Genomic DNA, 17,611 nt, shown 5'->3' with positions numbered 1-17,611 from the left:
CGGCTAAAAACATCTGCCCCCAGCCACCCAGGAAAAGGCACATCTGGAAGATGCGCTTATTCTGGCACTTGGCCACTCTCTTCCCATTCCCGTGTAGCGATGGGATATGGGGTAATGAAGGGTTAATGCAACCTTGCTATTGTAAGGTGACATTAAGCCAAATTAATAATGGAGAGGCGTCAATTATGACACCTATCCATTCTTAATCCAATACTAGTAAAGGGTTAAAAAAAAAACCACACACACATTATTAAAAATTAATTTATTGAAAAAATCACAAAGGCTGTTGTATTAATTTATTCTACTCTCAATCCACTCACTGAAGACCCTCGATCTGTAAATAAAAAAAATAAAAACCTACAATATACTTACCTTCCGAGAATCTGGCACGTCCAACGATGTAGATCCATCTGAAGCTAAATATAGGTCAATGATGCGCCCTCTGCTGGCTGTTCCTAGATCGTGGGAACTTTCCTAGAAATCTCCCTGGCTCTAGATCATAAGAGGGCGCCCTCTGCTGGTTGTCCTCATATGAACTCGAGCAAGGGAGCTTTCTAGGAAAGTTCCCACGATCTAGGAACAGCCAGCAGAGGGCGCCTCACCGCAAATGATGCTAAATATAGATCATTGACCTATATTTAACTTCATTCGCCGTGGTTTTGCAGAAATGAGCATCCTGCATTAGCGGAGCTCGTGTCTGCAAAATATTTTAACCCCTTCAGATGGATCTACATCGTTGGACGTGCCAGATCCTCGGAAGGTAAGTATATTGTTGGTTTATTATTTTTTTTTATTTACAGATCGAGGGTCTTCAGTGAGTGGATTGAGAGTAGAATAAATTAATACAACAGCCTTTGTGATTTTTTCAATAAATTAATTTTTAATAATGTGTGTGTGTTTTTTTTTAACCCTTTACTAGTATTGGATTAATAATGGATAGGTGTCATAATTGACGCCTCTCCATTATTAATTTGGCTTAATGTCACCTTACAATAGCAAGGTGGCATTAATCCTTCATTACCCCATATCCCACCGCTACACGGGAATGGGAAGAGAGTGGCCAAGTGCCAGAATAGGCGCATCTTCCAGATGTGCCTTTTCTGGGGTGGCTGGGGGCAGGTGTTTTTAGCCAGGGGGGGGGCCAATAACCATGGACCCTCTCCAGGCTATTAATATCTGCCCTCAGTCACTGGCTTTACTACTCTGGCGGAGAAAATTGTGCGGGAGCCCACGCCAATTTTTTCCGCCATTTAACCCCTTAATTTACTAGCTAGAACGGCCAAATTTTGCATAGACACACTACTAACATTAGTAGTGTGGAATATGCAAAAAAAATGGTGATATGAGATGGTTTACTGTATGTAAACCATGTCTCATATCATGTCGGGTTTTAGGAAGGAGAAAGCAAAAGCCGGTAATTGAATTACCGGCTTTAAAGCTGTCTAGCGCTGGAAGAAATATTAATATATATATACATATATGTGTCTCACTGACATATATATATATCTATTCTATGTGTACACATTTATTATACCTATTCTACTGTAAGCTGTCAGTGTGATTTTACTGTACACCGCAATGAATTACCGGCTTTTCTCGCTAACACCGCTGCGTATTTCTCGCAAGTCACACTGCTGGTCCGTGTGTAATCCGTATTTTTGGGGCTTCCATAGACTTTCATTGACGTTTTATTTGCGCAATACGGGGACAAACGCAGCATGCTGCGATTTTCTACGGCCGTAGAAAGCCGTATAATACTGATTAGTAAAATGCGGCAGATAGGAGCAGGGGCATAGAGAATAATTGTGCCGTATTTTTTGCGAGTTTTACAGACGTAGTTTCTGCGCTCTTACGTCCGTAAAACTCGCAAGTGTGACGCCGGCCTAATTGTTTCAAAAATTGTGCTGTTGTAAAGTAGACATGTGGAAAATGTTGTTTTTTTTTTAACTATTTTGTGTAACTCTTTGATTTAAGGGCATAAAAATTAAAATTTTAAAATTTGTCAAATTTCAAATTTTTTTCACAAGTCATATCAAACTAATTTTACCACTTTCATAAAGTAAAATGCATCTAAAAAAAACATTCTCAGAATCAGTAGGATCTGATGAAGCGTTCCAGAGTCTTTACCACATAATATACATCGGTCAGAATTGTAAAATTTGGCCTGGTCATGAAGGTGAAACCAAACTCCGGGATGAAGGGTTTAACCCTGCTGTTCTGTTGGTCAAAAATGACCGACTTTGAACTTCAATATTCTTTAAAATATTCAAGATGCGGCTCTGAAACCCGTGGCCGACCGACCCATCCTCATTTAAGTCAATCAACCACAAGTTTCAGAACCGCATCTTGAACACCCCAAAAAATACCAAAGTTCAAAATAGGTCTCCCAGACCGAACAGAACAGCAGGGTTTTAAATAAATAATCAATAATTTTGAGGGCTGCTTGATAAGAAGCATGAGTGAGTTGTTTAGTAATTTGAGAATAGCAGACCTGTTGTGGATGCTACAAAATCAGCATATCTGTTTTTATTCCCAAAATGAAGGGATACATTTCAAACAGTTCGTAAAAATATATCCCTTCTTTATTTAGGAAAGAACAAAGCTGTTACTTTCCCCAAATAGAGATAATTTTTCCAACACCCGTTGTGAAAAAGTAAAAAATTCTTGTCTCCTTCCATTTGCACTGCTTGTGTATAACACCAGCAAGGCAAGCATCTGTCAACTTATAAAAGCGTGAAACTGCAGTCTATAAATAAATAAACTGCTGGCTACCATGGGCTACCATCTATTTTCCCCTAGCCAGAAAGGATTAGATTACTTTGACTTTTCTAAAGCTGTACTTGCATTAACCCCTTAACGACCGCTGATACACCTTTTTATCGGCGGCAGTGAAGGGGACTTATTTCTCAATGGCATTTTTTAACAACTCTGAGAAATAAGTGTATAGAGCCCCCCAGTGTCGGAAAACCTTTGGGGTCCATTTATTTTTTTTTCTCCTTTGATATGATATTTCACAGGGAGAAATGGGGTCCTCCAACCCTCTGGTACCTCCGCCAACCCCAGATCCTCCTGCTCCATCCCCCGGCCCTCCACGATATCTTCCTGGAAAAAATGGTGGGAGCATGCTCTGTGTGCCCACCAGAATCTGCAAGAACCCGCAACAATAGAATATTATTCCTATTGGTTCATTTAGATCACTGTGATAGACCTTATCACAGTGAACAAAATAAAAAATAGTTATTCAAACCCCCCTTTGTCACCCCCTTAGTTACATAAAAATAGTAAAATACAAAAGTTATAATTTTTTTCCATTATTTGCAGTTGGGGTTGAGGTTGGGGTTAGAGCTAAGGTTAGAACTGTGGTTAGGGGTGTGTTAACCCCTTTACCCCCAAGGGTGGTTTGCACGTTAATGACCAGGCCATTTTTTACAATTCTGACCACTGTCTCTTTATGAGGTTATAACTCTGGAACCCTTCAACGTATCTTGGCGATTCTGGCAATGTTTTCTCGAGACATATAGTATTTCATGATAGTGGTAAAATTTCTTTGATATTACCAGCGTTTATTTGTGAAAAAAATGGAAATTTGGTGAAAATTTGGAAAATTTCGCAATTTTCCAACTTTGAATTTTTATGCAATTAAATCACAGAGATATGTCACACAAAATACTTAAAAGTAACATTTCCCACATGTCTACTTTACATCAGCACAATTTTGGAACCCAAATTTTTTTTTGTTAGGGAGTTATAAGGGTTAAAAGTTGACCAGAAATTTCTCATTTTTACAACACCATTTTTGTTAGGGACCACATCTCATTTGAAGTCATTTTGAGGGGTCTATATGATAGAAAATAACCAAGTGTGACACCATTGTAAAAACTGCACCCCTCAAGGTGCTCAAAACCATATTCAATACGTTTATTAACCCTTCAGGTGTTTAACAGGAATTTTTTGAATGTTTAAATGAAAATGAACATTTACCTTTTTTTCACAAAAAATTTATTTCAGCTCCAATTTGTTTTATTTTACCAAGGGTAACAGGAGACAATTGACCCCAGAAGTTGTTGTACAATTTGTCCCGAGTACGACGAAACCCCATATGTGGGAGTAAACCACTGTTTGGGCGCATGGCAGAGCTTGGAAGCAAAGGAGCGCTGTCTGACTTTTCAATGCAAATTTGACAGAAATTCATATGGGACGCCATGTTGCGTTCGGAGAGCCACTGATGTGCCTAAACATTGAAACTCCCCACAAGTGACACCATTTTGGAAAGTAGACCCCTAAGGAACTTATCTAGATGTGTGGTGAGCACTTTGACCCACCTAGGGCTTCACAGAAGTTTATAATGTAGATCCATAAAAATAAAAAATCATATTTTTTCACAAAAATGATCTTTTCGCCCCCAAATTTTTATTTTTCCAAGGGTAAGAGAAGAAATTGGACCCCAAAAGTTGTTGTATAATTTGTCCTGAGTATGCTGATACCTCATGTGTGGGGGTAAACCACTGTTTGGACGCATGGGAGAGCTCGGAAGGGAAGGAGCGCCGTTTGACTTTTCAATGCAAAATTGGCAGGAATTGAGATGGGACGCCATGTTGCGTTTGTAGAGCCACTGATGAGCCTAAACATTGAAATCCCCCACAAGTGACACCATTTTGGAAAGTAGACCCCCTAAGGAACTTATCTAGGTGTGTGGTGAGCAATTTGACCCACCTAGGGCTTCACAGAAGTTTATAATGCAGAGGCATAAAAATAAACATTTTTCCCACAAAAATTATTTTTTAGCCCCCAGTTTTGTATTTTCCTAAGGGTAACAGAAGAAATTGGACACCAAAAGTTGTTGTCCAATTTGTCCTGAGTACACTGATACCCCATATGTGGGGGGAACCACCGTTTGGGCGCATGGGAGGGCTCGGAAGGGAAAGAGCGCCATTTTGAATTCAGACTTAGATGGAATGGTCTGCAGGTGTAACATTGCGTTTGCAGAGCCTCTAATGTACCTAAGCAGTAGAAACCCCCACAAGTGACACCATTTTGGAAAGTAGACCCCCTAAGGAACACACCTAGATGTGTGTTGTGAGAGCTTTGAAACCCCAAGTGTTTCACTACAGTTTATAACGCAGAGCCGTGCAAATAAAAAATATTTTTTTTCCACAAAAATTATTTTTTAGCCCCCAGTCTTGTATTTTTCCAAGGGTAACAGTTAAAATTGGACCCTAAAAGTTGTTGTCCAATTTGTCCTGAGTACGCTGATACCCGATATGTGGGGGGGAACCACCGTTTGGGCGCATGGGAGGACTCGGAAGGGAAGGAGCGCCATTTGGAATTCAGACTTAGATGGAATAGTCTGCAGGTGTCACATTGCGTTTGCAGAGCCCCTAATGTACCTAAACAGTAGAAACCCCCCCACGAGTGAACCCATATTGGAAACTAGACCCCCCAAGGAACTTATCTAGATGTGAGAACTTTGAACCCCCAAGTGTTTCAGTACAGTTTTTAACGCAGAGCCGTGAAAATAAAAAAAAATCCCACAAAAATTTAAGCCCCAGTTTTGTATTTTCCCAAGGGTAACAGGAGAAATTGGACCCCAACAGTTGTCCAATTTGTCCTGAGTACGCTGATACCCAATATGTTGGGGTAAACCCCTATTTGGGCACACAGGAGAGCTTGGAAGGGAAGGATCACTGTTTTACTTTTTCAACGCAGAATTGGCTGGAATTGAGATCGGACGCCATGTCGTGTTTGGAGAGCCCCGATGTGCTTAAACAGTGGAAACCCCCCAATTATAACTGAAACCCTATTCCAAACACACCCTAATCCCAACGGTAACCCTAACCACACCTCTAACCCTGACACACCCCGAACCTAATCCCAACCCTATTCCCAACCGTAAATGTAGCCCCAACCCTAACCCTAACTTTAGCCCCAACCCTAACCCTAACTTTAGCCCCAACCCTAACTGTAGCCTTAACCCTAGCCCCAACCCTAACCCTAGTCCTAACCCTAACCCTAGTCCTAACCCTAGCCCTAACCCTAACCCTAGCCCCAACCCTAGCCCTTACCCTAGCCCTTACCCTAGCTCTAACCCTAACCCTAGCCCTAACCCTAGCCCTAGCCCTAACCCTAACCCTAGCCCTAACCCTAATGGGAAAATGGAAATAAATACATTTTTTAAAATTTTGCCCTAACTAAGGGGGTGATGAAGGGGGCTTTGATTTACTTTTATAGCAGTTATTTTTTTGCGGATTTTTATGATTGGCAGCCGTCACACACTGAAAGACTCTTTTTATTGCAAAAATTTTTTTTTGCATTACCACATTTTGAGAGCTATAATTTTTCCATATTTGGGTCCACAGAGTCATGTGAGGTCTTGTTTTTTGCAAGACAAGTTGACATTTTTATTGGTAACATTTTCGGGCACGTGACATTTTTTGATCGCTTTTTATTCCAATTGTTGTGAGGCAGAATGACCAAAAACCAGCTGTTCATGAATTTCGTTTGGGGGAGGCGTTTATACCATTCTGCATTTGGTAAAATTGATAAAGCAGTTTTATTCTTCGGGTCAGTACGTTTACAGCGATACCTCATTTATACCATTTTTTATGTTTTGGCGCTTTTATACGATAAAAACTATTTTATAGAAAAAATAATTATTTTTGCATCGCTTTATTCTGAAGACTATAACTTTTTTATTTTTTTGCTGATAATGCTGTATGGCAGTTCGTTTTTTGCAGCACAAGATGATGTTTTCAGTGGTACCATGGTTATTTATATCAGTCTTTTTGATCGCGTGTTATTCCACTTTTTGTTTGGCGGTATGAGAATAAGGCATTGTTTTTTGCCTCGTTTTTTTTTTACGTTGTTCACTGAAGGGGTTAACTAGTGATATAGTTTTATAGGTGGGGTCGTTACGGCCGTGGCAATACTAAATATGTGTACTTTTATTGTTGTTTTTTTTATTTAGATAAAGAAATGTATTTATAGGAAGAATATTTTTTTTTTTTGGAATTTTTTTTACATTTTTTTTACACATGTGGATATTTTTTTTTTACCCTATAACATTGCCCCAGGGGGGCATCATGTTATAGTGTAAGATCGCTGATCTGACACTTTGCTGTGCACTGTGTCAGATCAGCGATCTGACGTGCACTTCTCCTGGCTTCCCGGCGCCTGCTCTTCCCGGCGCCCATGAGTGTGGCCGATCACGTATGACATACTATCCCGTCGGTGGTCATACAGGCCCACCCCACCTCAACGGGATAGTACGTCATATGTCAGAAAGGGGATAAAGTTAGGGTTGTGTTGGGATTAAAGTTGGGTTGGGGTTATGTTGGGGTTAGGGTTGGTGTTGCCAATGGATGTTTGAAGTTAGGGTTGTGTTGAGGTTAGGGTTGTGTTGGAGTTAGGGGTTAGGGTTGTATTGGAGTTAGGTTTGAGGTTAGAGATGCATTAGAGTTAGGGTTGTGTTGGGGTTAGGGTTGTGGTTAGGAATGTGTTGAGGTTAGGGTTGGGTTTAAGGCTGTGTTAGGGTTGGAGTAAGAATTGGGGGGTTTCGACTGTTTAGGCACATCAAGGGGCCTTGAAACGCGATACGGTGCCCACCATTGATTCCATCCAATTTTGCGTTCATAATTACAAACCGTGCTCCCTCCCTTCTGAGCCCTGCCATGCACCCAAACAGTGGATTTCCCTCACATATTGGGTATCTGTGTACTCAGGAGAGATTGCACAACAAATTTTGACCCTTTTAACTTGCTAACAAAAAAAGTTTCCAAAATTGTGCTGATGTAAAGTAGATATTTTGAGAATGTTATTTATTAACTCTTTTGTGTGCCACCAGTCTCTGAGTTAAGGGCACAGAAATTAAAAGTTTGAAAAATTGCTAAATTTTCTAAATTTTTGCCAAATATCCAGTTTTTCATAAATAAATGCAAGTCTTATTACAACTAACATGAAGTACAATGTCATGAAAAAACAAACTCAGAATCAGTGGGATACATTGAAGGATTCCAGAGCTATACCCTCATGAAGTAGAAGTGGTCAGAATTGTAAAAATTGGCTTGGTCATTAAGGTCAAAATTGGCTTGTTCACTAAAAGGTTAGAGTATAGGCTTAGGAGCACTTGAGATTCGTGACAAATTGATTTTTGGCAGAATTTTATGAAGCTTTAAATTTCTAAACAGTCGATCATCTCTAGTACTAGTTGTTTATTCTTTTGAACAGAGTAAGCACAATGTGAAGTTCTGTCATCAGAATTCATAGTTAATGAATGTATTGATTTTTACTATCAGTAAGCTAATGATTCACATAGTTGATATTTGGACCTGTGTGTTAAAAAATGTGAGGCAAGAAGCATCTTTATCAACATATTTCTCATACACTTTCACATAATTAATAATTGATTAAAAAAAAAAACTTTTGATAATGTGCTTTCATCTCAGTTGTTGATGCAATAGCTTTGTAATGGCAACAGCCTGTCAACTCAAATGGAGTCTATTCTTGGATGCTCTGGAACTGTTTACACTTAATAACATGAGGCATATTCAGCAAGATCAGACACTAGATCCACACTTTGTATCTTGCTTATATTAATTACTTTCTGCCACAGGCAGACAAGGCATTAAGCAATCGTTTCCAGTAAACCACCCTGGGGACTCCCTGATATAAATATATTCAGCAGAGCAACAATTATCACACAATAATAAAAAGTGTCCAGGCAAAGATGTATTTTGAGAAATGTATTCTCTTTGGGAATTTACAGGACTTTGGGATCTCTACTAGTGATGAGCAAGTATACTCGTTGCTCGGGTTTTCCCGAGCATGCTCAGGTGGTCTCCGAGTATTTGTTGGTGCTCGGAGATTTCGTTTTTGTCACCTCAGCTGCATGAGTTATGGCTGCTGGACAGACTGAATACATGCGGGAATTCCCTAACAAACATGTATTCAGCCTGTCTAACAGCTGTAAATCATGCAGCTGAGGCAACGAAAACTAAATCTCTGAGTATTAACAAATACTCGGAGACCACCCGAGCGTGCTCGGGAAAATCCGAGCAACGAGTATACTCGCTCATCACTAATCTCTACCTATATTTTAATTCTTGCAAAAAATATATAAGCTGATACAGGAAAGATAAAGTAATTTCAGGTCCATGGTGCTATGATCAGGCATACAAAAATGTTTGACCACAGGTAGATCCATTCTTTTTTCTCTTATTGTGTGGTGGTGAGAATTTATTCTTGTTCTCAGTTTTTGCCCTGTCTCCACTACATACAGACCCCCAGTTGGACATTTAGTACAAATAATTAAGTACACCACATAGCACCATGGACCTGAAATTACTTGTATTGAAAGGTAACTTTAAATTTCAGAGAGACAGGAGAATCTGGGAGTATAAACTTATGACGACCTTTGACACACTTAGTGCAGGAATGAATGTGTTGCATGGATTTATGACTTTTTACATCAATTAAGGAATTTGCACTTCAGACATTATGGGGCATAGTAACAAAGAATGAGACCCTAATCAGAGGACAATAAAACATTCACTCCTTATCTGAGAACTGTTCCAATATTTATGAACACACTCTCCCATAATGACAGTTCTGTCCTGTGTTGTGTATAAATATGTGATTCTTCAGATGTTGTATTAGTCTATGCCTGATAAAGAGGCCTGAGTAGTCTCGAAAGCTTGAAATTTGTTACCATATTTTCAGTTAGCCATTAAAAGGTATCAGCCACTGAGAACTCTCAATTCTAAATATTATTCTATCTAAGCTGAAGCAGGTATTCTAGGTTTCCAACAACCAAAATCCAATATTGGTGAGTCCAATATAACTGCTTTATTGTCAAGTTACACCTGATTAAAAAAATTCTAATTCTGTTTTGGTAGCCAGTAGTGGAAATTTATATTAGCTACATAGCTACATAGGCTGAAAATAGACCTAGGTACATCAAGTTCAACTTTTCTCCACCAATTGCACATTTAGTCACTAATTTGACTATAACCCGCAATGTTATGTGTATCAAGGAAATGGTGCAGCTCTTTTTTTTAAACTGTTATAGTGTCTACCATTACTACCCCTTGTGGTCGAGCATTCCACAGTCTGACTGCTCCAACTGTAAAGAACCTTCTCCTGTTGCTGCCAGAATTACCTTTCTTCCACCTGAAATGAGTGCCCCTAGTCCTCAGTATGGTCTTTCAAAGGAATAAGTAATGTGCCAGTGTTTTGTGCTGGCCACACATATATTTATACACGTAAATCTATAATATAACGCTGGGAGCGTCACTCTGTCCGAAGCCTTTATAGACTGCGCTGGCGCAAGCGCCGGCGCAGTCTGGCCCCCACAGAGTGACGCTCCCAGGAGATCGCGGTATGCGTAAACACTGAACGCATACCGCGATCTCCACCGGAGAGTCAGGGACCACCAGGAGGGTAAGTATATTCACCTTTCCCCGTTCCAGCGCTGCGTGCGGCTCTGTCTCCCGGCTCCTCTGCTGTGACAGTTCAGAGGGCGCGATGACGCGCTTAATGCGCGCCGGCGCCGCCCTCTGGCTTACCAGTCACAGGCAGAGGAGCCGGAGTGTGTCTTCAAGAAAATGGCGCCGGAAAGCGCGGACTGCGCAGGCGCCGATTCCTGCTGCCGGAATCGGCGCCTACGCAGTCCGCGCTTTCCGGCGCCATTTTCTTAAAGACACACTCCACTGCAGGTGTGTCTTCAAGAAAATGGCGCCGGAAAGCGCAGACTGCGCAGGCGCTGATTCTTGCTGCCGGAATCGGCGCCTGCGCAGTCCGCGCTTTCCGGCGCCATTTTCTTGAAGACACACCTGCAGTGGAGCCGGACAATAGGTGAGTATGGTATTTTTTTTTTATATGGCAGCAGCATACGGGGGCATACACACTGGAGCGTCTTATGGGGGGCATATCATACAATGGTGGCGCAGGATGGGAGCAGCACATGACAGAACGGGGGCAGGATGGCAGCAGCACATGACAGAACGGGCGCAGGATGGCAGCAGCACATGACAGAACGGGCGCAGGATGGCAGCAGCACATGACAGAACGGGCCCAGGATGGCAGCAGCACATGACAGAACGGGTGCAGGATGGGAGCAGCACATGACAGAACGGGCGCAGGATGGGAGCAACACATGACAGAACGGGCGCAGGATGGGAGCAGCACATGACAGAACGGGCGCAGGATGGGAGCAGCACATGACAGAACGGGCGCAGGATGGGAGCAGCACATGACAGAATGGGCGCAGGATGGCAGCAACACATGACAGAACGGGCGCAGGATGGGAGCAGCACATGACAGAACGGGCGCAGGATGGCAGCAGCACATGACAGAACGGGCGCAGGATGGGAGCAGCACATGACAGAACGGGGGCGCAGGATGGGAGCAGCACATGACAGAACGGGGGCGCAGGATGGGAGCAGCACATGACAGAACGGGGGCGCAGGATGGGAGCAGCACATGACAGGATGGGGGCGCAGGATGGAGCAGCACATGACAGAATGGGGGCGCAGGATGGAGCAGCACATGACAGGATGGGGACGCAGGATGGAGCAGCACATGTCAGGATGGGGATGCAGGATGGAGCAGCACATGACAGGATGGGGGCGCAGGATGGGAGCAGCACATGACAGGATGGGGACGCAGGATGGAGCAGCACATGACAGGATGGGGACGCAGGATGGAGCAGCACATACCAGGATGGAGACCATATACCAATATAAATGCTCGCCACCCGGGCGTAGAACGGGTTCAATAGCTAGTAATATATACTCTGAAATGTCTTTTTTCTGAGCTAAACAGGCCCAATTTTCCAACTTCTCCTCATACGAGAGGCCTTCCATCCCTTGCAATCTAGTTGCCCGTCTTCGAACTGACTCTAATTTCTTAATATCCTTTTTAACCCCTTTCTGCCATCGGAATAGTATGTCCGATGGCAGAACCTCTGCTTTGATGCGGGCTCCGGCGGTGAGCCCGCAATATTTCTGTGCCCGCAATAGGCGCGGGCAGAATCCTGATCCACCCGCACCTAGTAACTAGTTAAATGCCGCTGTTAAACTCTGACAGCGGAACTTAACTAGTGCTTCCGGAAATGTGCGCACTGCTGACCCCCCTCACGTGATACGGGGTCAGTGGTGCATCGGCATAACAACCAGAGGTCTCCAGCAGACCTCTATGGTTGTTGATGCCAGATTGCTATGAGTACCACCCATCTCCTACAGTTTATCTTCTGTTATCTTTGTAAAACAGTAAGGCATGGCAACTGAACAATAATGTTTGCTGATATGCTAATTATACACTGTGTTACAGAGCCAGTTTGTTGACTTTGAAAGCAGAGGGAAAAACTAGGCAAATAGTTTAAATAATCAACTAATGCTACTTGATCTAATCAATTTTCTTCCCCTCATCTGTGATGCTAGACTGAAGGACACTTATTAAATCTAAAAACAGGCTGCATGCCACTATATAAAGAGACTTTTTCTTCTGGTCGGGGTGACTGTTTAGGATCTCAGCTTAGGGTACTACGGACCCGGCTGGAAGAACACAGGACTGCTTCATTGACCATCACTGAAACCCCAGAGACGTCTTAAAGAATCCAGGTTGGGACACTTGGTTCACCTGGCCACATACCTCAGTGCTCTCGGTTAGCTTCCTAAGCTTGTCGGTACCTCCTCACTGTGGTGGCTTGCCAAAAGTGGGGAGCCACTGGTGGGGGTATGCAACACTGGAAGCAGCTTTAATCCCATCGAGTCAGCGGGAGCGAGACTCTAATTTACACTATGTTGGTTATTTGCTGGGACTGTTCTTTATGCTATTGTGTGTTGGTGGTTCAATATATTATTGCCACACTGTTTTACCCTCACCCTGTGTTGTCTGATTAGTGTTCTGCCCAAGTTAAAAAGAAGAGCAGGCATTCAGCAGGATGATCCCTGGTCCATGCGGTTCCAGCTAGCGGACCTGCGTGCCCACTGATCCCCGTGTCTCCACAAGGTGTGTTGCTGATATGCGGTGTTTGATTTTTTCAAAATGTGTCACAGGGCATATGGCTACGCATCTTCATTTTGGTTTCATCTGCCCAAAGGACTCAATTCCAAAAGTTTGATGGTAATTCAAATAGAAATTTGCAAACTTTAACAGTGTTGCCATGTACTTATTTTTTAAAACTACCCATGAGCTGTGCTATGAAGTGAGGTCACAGTGAGGAGGAGTAAAATCACATAACGGTAAATATAAGAACAGACAAAGGAATATAAGCTATTTTACACAGAATTTGGATTGAAATACATTTTTCTCTGCCATGAGTACCCCTTTAAAGGCAAACATTCAACATGTTTTTACATATGAAAGTAATAGTATGCATGTAAGGCCGGGGTCACACTGGCGTATTGCATCCGATGCGAGAGCATCGGATGCAATATGCTAATGACACTCGGCTCCTCCTCGCAGCAGAGCAGAAGCCGAGTGTCATGCGTCTGTGCTCCAATTCTCTCGCACAGGGAGGATCGGAGCACAGCTGGGGAGGAGGCGGAGAAATGAATTTCTCCATGTCCTCCATTGCTGGGGTCCGCTTATAGCGCACATCACTCGGATGATATCCGAGTGCTGTGCGCAGTCTCACTCGCACCCATAGTCTTATATGGATGCGAGTGAGCCGAGAGTTTTCCTCGGTCCGAGACAATCGCAGCATGCTGTGAGTGTCTCGGACCGAGGAAAACGGCCGACAAAAAGTCGGCTGCTGGGAGCGGCCCCATATCTTAACATTTGTGCGAGTGCAATGCGATTTTTTATCACATTGCACTCGGCCGTATTACGGTCTAGTGTGACCCCGGCCTAAGGATGATTATCCCCAATAAAAAGTATACCATTGTTGTCAAGATCTGATCTGCCAGTCAAGGGACACCAAGCATACAAGCCATATGAATCCTCCCAGGAAGTCCACGAGAAGCACGTATCAGGGTGTTGGATATGTGGCACAAATACAAGAACAATGAGTAAGCAACCCTGTGTTATTTTAATTCATAATGTGCCTTATGATCTTTAGATTATCTTACTATTGACCACTAGGGTTGAGCGAAACGGGTCAAACATTTTCAAAAGTCGCCGACTTTTGACAAAGTCGGGTTTCATGAAACCCGATCCGACCCCTGTGCGGGGTCGGCCATGCGGTACGCGACTTTCGCGCCAAAGTCGCGTTTCAATGACGCGAAAAGCGCCATTTCTCAGCCAATGAAGGTAAACGCAGAGTGTGGGCAGCGTGATGACATAGGTCCTGGTCCCCACCATCTTAGAGAAGGGCATTGCAGTGATTGGCTTGCTGTCCGCGGCGTCACAGGGGCTATAAAGGGGCGTTCCCGCCGACCGCCATGTTACTGCTGCTGATCTGAGCCTAGGGAGAGGTTGCTGCCGCTTCGTCAGAAGCAGGGATAGCGTTAGGCAGGGTCCATTAACCACCAAACCGCTTGTGCTGTAGCGATTTCCACTGCCCAACACCACCTTCGGTGTGCAGGGACAGTGGAAGCTACATTTTTATTTTTTTTTCCCCTCAGCGCTGTAGCTCATTGGGCTGCCCTAGAAGGCTCCCTGATAGCTGCATTGCTGTGTGTACGCCGCTGTGCAAACCAACTGCTTTTTTCAAAGCACAAATCCTCTTGTTCCTTCCTTTCTGCACAGCTATCTTGTTTGTTTGTCCACACTTTTTATTTAATTTGTGCATCAGTCCACTCCTTATTGCTGCCTGCCATACCTGGCTGAGATTACTGCAGGGAGATAGTAATTGAAGGACAGTTCCTTTTTTTTTTTTTTTTTTTTGTGGGAGATTAAGATTGGCATTTCTGCTAGAGTGCCATCCCTGTCTGTGTCATCTCTCACTCAGTGGGCCATAGAAAGCCTATTTATTTTTTTGCTTGATTTGGGTTCTAAAATCTACCTGAAAAAATCACTACATCAATCAGTGGGAGAAAAATATTGGCCTCAGGGCTTGTGTGCCACTCCTTACTCCTGTGTGTGCCATCTCTCAGTGGGCCATAGAAAGCCTATTTATTTTTTTGCTTGATTTGGGTTCCAAAATCTACCTGAAAAAATCAATAAATCAATCAGTGGGAGATTAATATTGGCCTTTGGGCTTGTGTGCCAGTCCTAAGCGTGCCATCTCTCTCTCTCAGATAGTGGGCCATAGAAAGCCTATTTATTATTTTATTTATTGGGTTTATAAATTTTCCCTGGAAAAAAAAAAAAAAAGTGGGAGATTAATATTGGCCTCTGGGCTTGTGTGCCAGTCCTGAGCGTGCCATCTCTCTCACAAATAGTGGGCCATAGAAAGCCTATTTATTTTTTTGGTTGATTTGGGTTCTAAATTCTACCTGAAAAAATCAATAAATCAATCAGTGGGAGATAAATATTGGCCTCTGGGCTTGTGTGCCACTCCTGACTCCTGTGTGCGTCGTCTCTCACTCAGTGGGCCCTAGAAAGTTTATTTTTTGTTTTATTTGTTTTCTAAATTCTCCCTGAAAAAATCATTTTATTTTATTTGGTTTCTAAATTATTCCTGAAAAAAATCATTTTTTTTGTATTTTTTTTTCTAAAGTCTCCCTGAAAAAAAAAAAAAAACCAAATCAGTGGGAGATTAATATTGCCCTTTCTGCTTGTGTGCCAGTCTTGACTCCTGGGTGTGCCATCTCTCTCTCTCCAATTGTGGGCCATAGAAAGCCTATTAATTTTTTTGCTTGATTTGGGTTCCAAAATCTACCTGAAAAAATCACTAAATCAATCAGTGGGAGATAAATATTGGCCTCTGGGCTTGTGTGCCACTCCTGACTCCTGTGTGCGTCCTCTCTCACTCAGTGGGCCCTAGAAAGCCTATTTTTTGTTTTATTTGTTTTCTAAATTCTCCCTGAAAAAATCATTTTATTTTATTTGGTTTCTAAATTATTCCTGAAAAAAATCATTTTTTTTGTATTTTTTTTTTCTAAAGTCTCCCTGAAAAAAAACAAAAAAAACAAATCAGTGGGAGATTAATATTGCCCTTTCTGCTTGTGTGCCAGTCTTGACTCCTGGGTGTGCCATCTCTCTCTCTCCAATTGTGGGCCATAGAAAGCCTATTAATTTTTTTGCTTGATTTGGGTTCCAAAATCTACCTGAAAAAATCACTTAATCAATCAGTGGGAGATAAATATTGGCCTCTGGGCTTGTGTGCCACTCCTGACTCCTGTGTGCGTCCTCTCTCACTCAGTGGGCCCTAGAAAGCCTATTTTTTGTTTTATTTGTTTTCTAAATTCTCCCTGAAAAAATCATTTTATTTTATTTGGTTTCTAAATTATTCCTGAAAAAAATCATTTTTTTTGTATTTTTTTTTCTAAAGTCTCCCTGAAAAAACAAAACAAAAACAAATCAGTGGGAGATTAATATTGCCCTTTCTGCTTGTGTGCCAGTCTTGACTCCTGGGTGTGCCATCTCTCTCTCTCCAATTGTGGGCCATAGAAAGCCTATTAATTTTTTTGCTTGATTTGGTTTCCAAAATCTACCTGAAAAAATCACTAAATCAATCAGTGGGAGATAAATATTGGCCTCTGGGCTTGTGTGCCACTCCTGACTCCTGTGTGCATCCTCTCTCACTCACTGGGCCCTAGAAAGGCTATTTTATGTTTTATTTGTTTTCTAAATTCTCCCTGAAAAAATCATTTCATTTTATTTGGTTTATAAATTCTTCCTTAAAAAATCATTTTTTTTTTTTTTTTTCTAAAGTCTCCTTTTTAAAAAAAAAAACACAAATCAGTGGGAGATTAATATTTACATTTGCGCTTCAGTGACAGTCCTGCGTGTGTGGCATCTCTCTCATTTGTTGCCACCAACAACAGAGTGTGTAACATTGTGCCTGATTTTTGTTGTGGTCTCACCCACCTGTAAAGGGGTAGCTAAATCATACTGAAGTTATAGCTCACCATGTAAGTTGTGTGACTGCAACAAATACCGTTAGTTTGGTAACGTTTTTAAAACAATGAGGAAGTCTGGTGGAAGAGGTCGTGGCCGGGGGCGTTCATTGTCAGCTGGTAATGAGGGTAGTGGTAGTGGTGGAGCATCAGGTGGTCGTGGGAAAAAAAATATTGCACCTAAGTCTGGAGCTGTGGAGCCAGGTTCGTCGTCTGGCTACACAAGGCCTCGAACGCTCCCTTTTCTGGGAGTAGGAAAACCGCTTTTAAAGCCGGAGCAGCAAGAGCAAGTTTTGGCTTATCTTGCTGACTCAGCCTCTAGCTCTTTTGCCTCCTCTCGTGAAACTGGTAAAAGTAAAAGCAGCGCGTCGTTAGTGGATGTTCACGGTCAGGGACAAGTCGCTTCCTTGTCCTCTTCAGCAAAAACAACAACAGAGAAGAATGCAGCAGGCGACACAACGGGTTACTCCATGGAGCTCTTTACACATACCGTCCCTGGCTTAGAAAGTGAAGCAGTTAACAGTCCATGCCCATTACAAGTTGAATCTGACATGGAGTGCACTGATGCACAGCCACAGCCAGACTACTATGCTGGTCCTTTGACTCAGAGCACAACATTGCCCTCGCAGGGTGCTGATCAAGAATCAGACCCTGATGAGACTATGTTGCCC

This window comes from Ranitomeya imitator, chromosome 4 (assembly GCF_032444005.1).
Source record: "Ranitomeya imitator isolate aRanImi1 chromosome 4, aRanImi1.pri, whole genome shotgun sequence".
NCBI classification, from domain to species: Eukaryota; Metazoa; Chordata; class Amphibia; order Anura; family Dendrobatidae; genus Ranitomeya; species Ranitomeya imitator.
The sequence above is the reverse complement of the archived record's forward strand: the minus strand, read 5'-3'. Positions refer to the sequence as shown.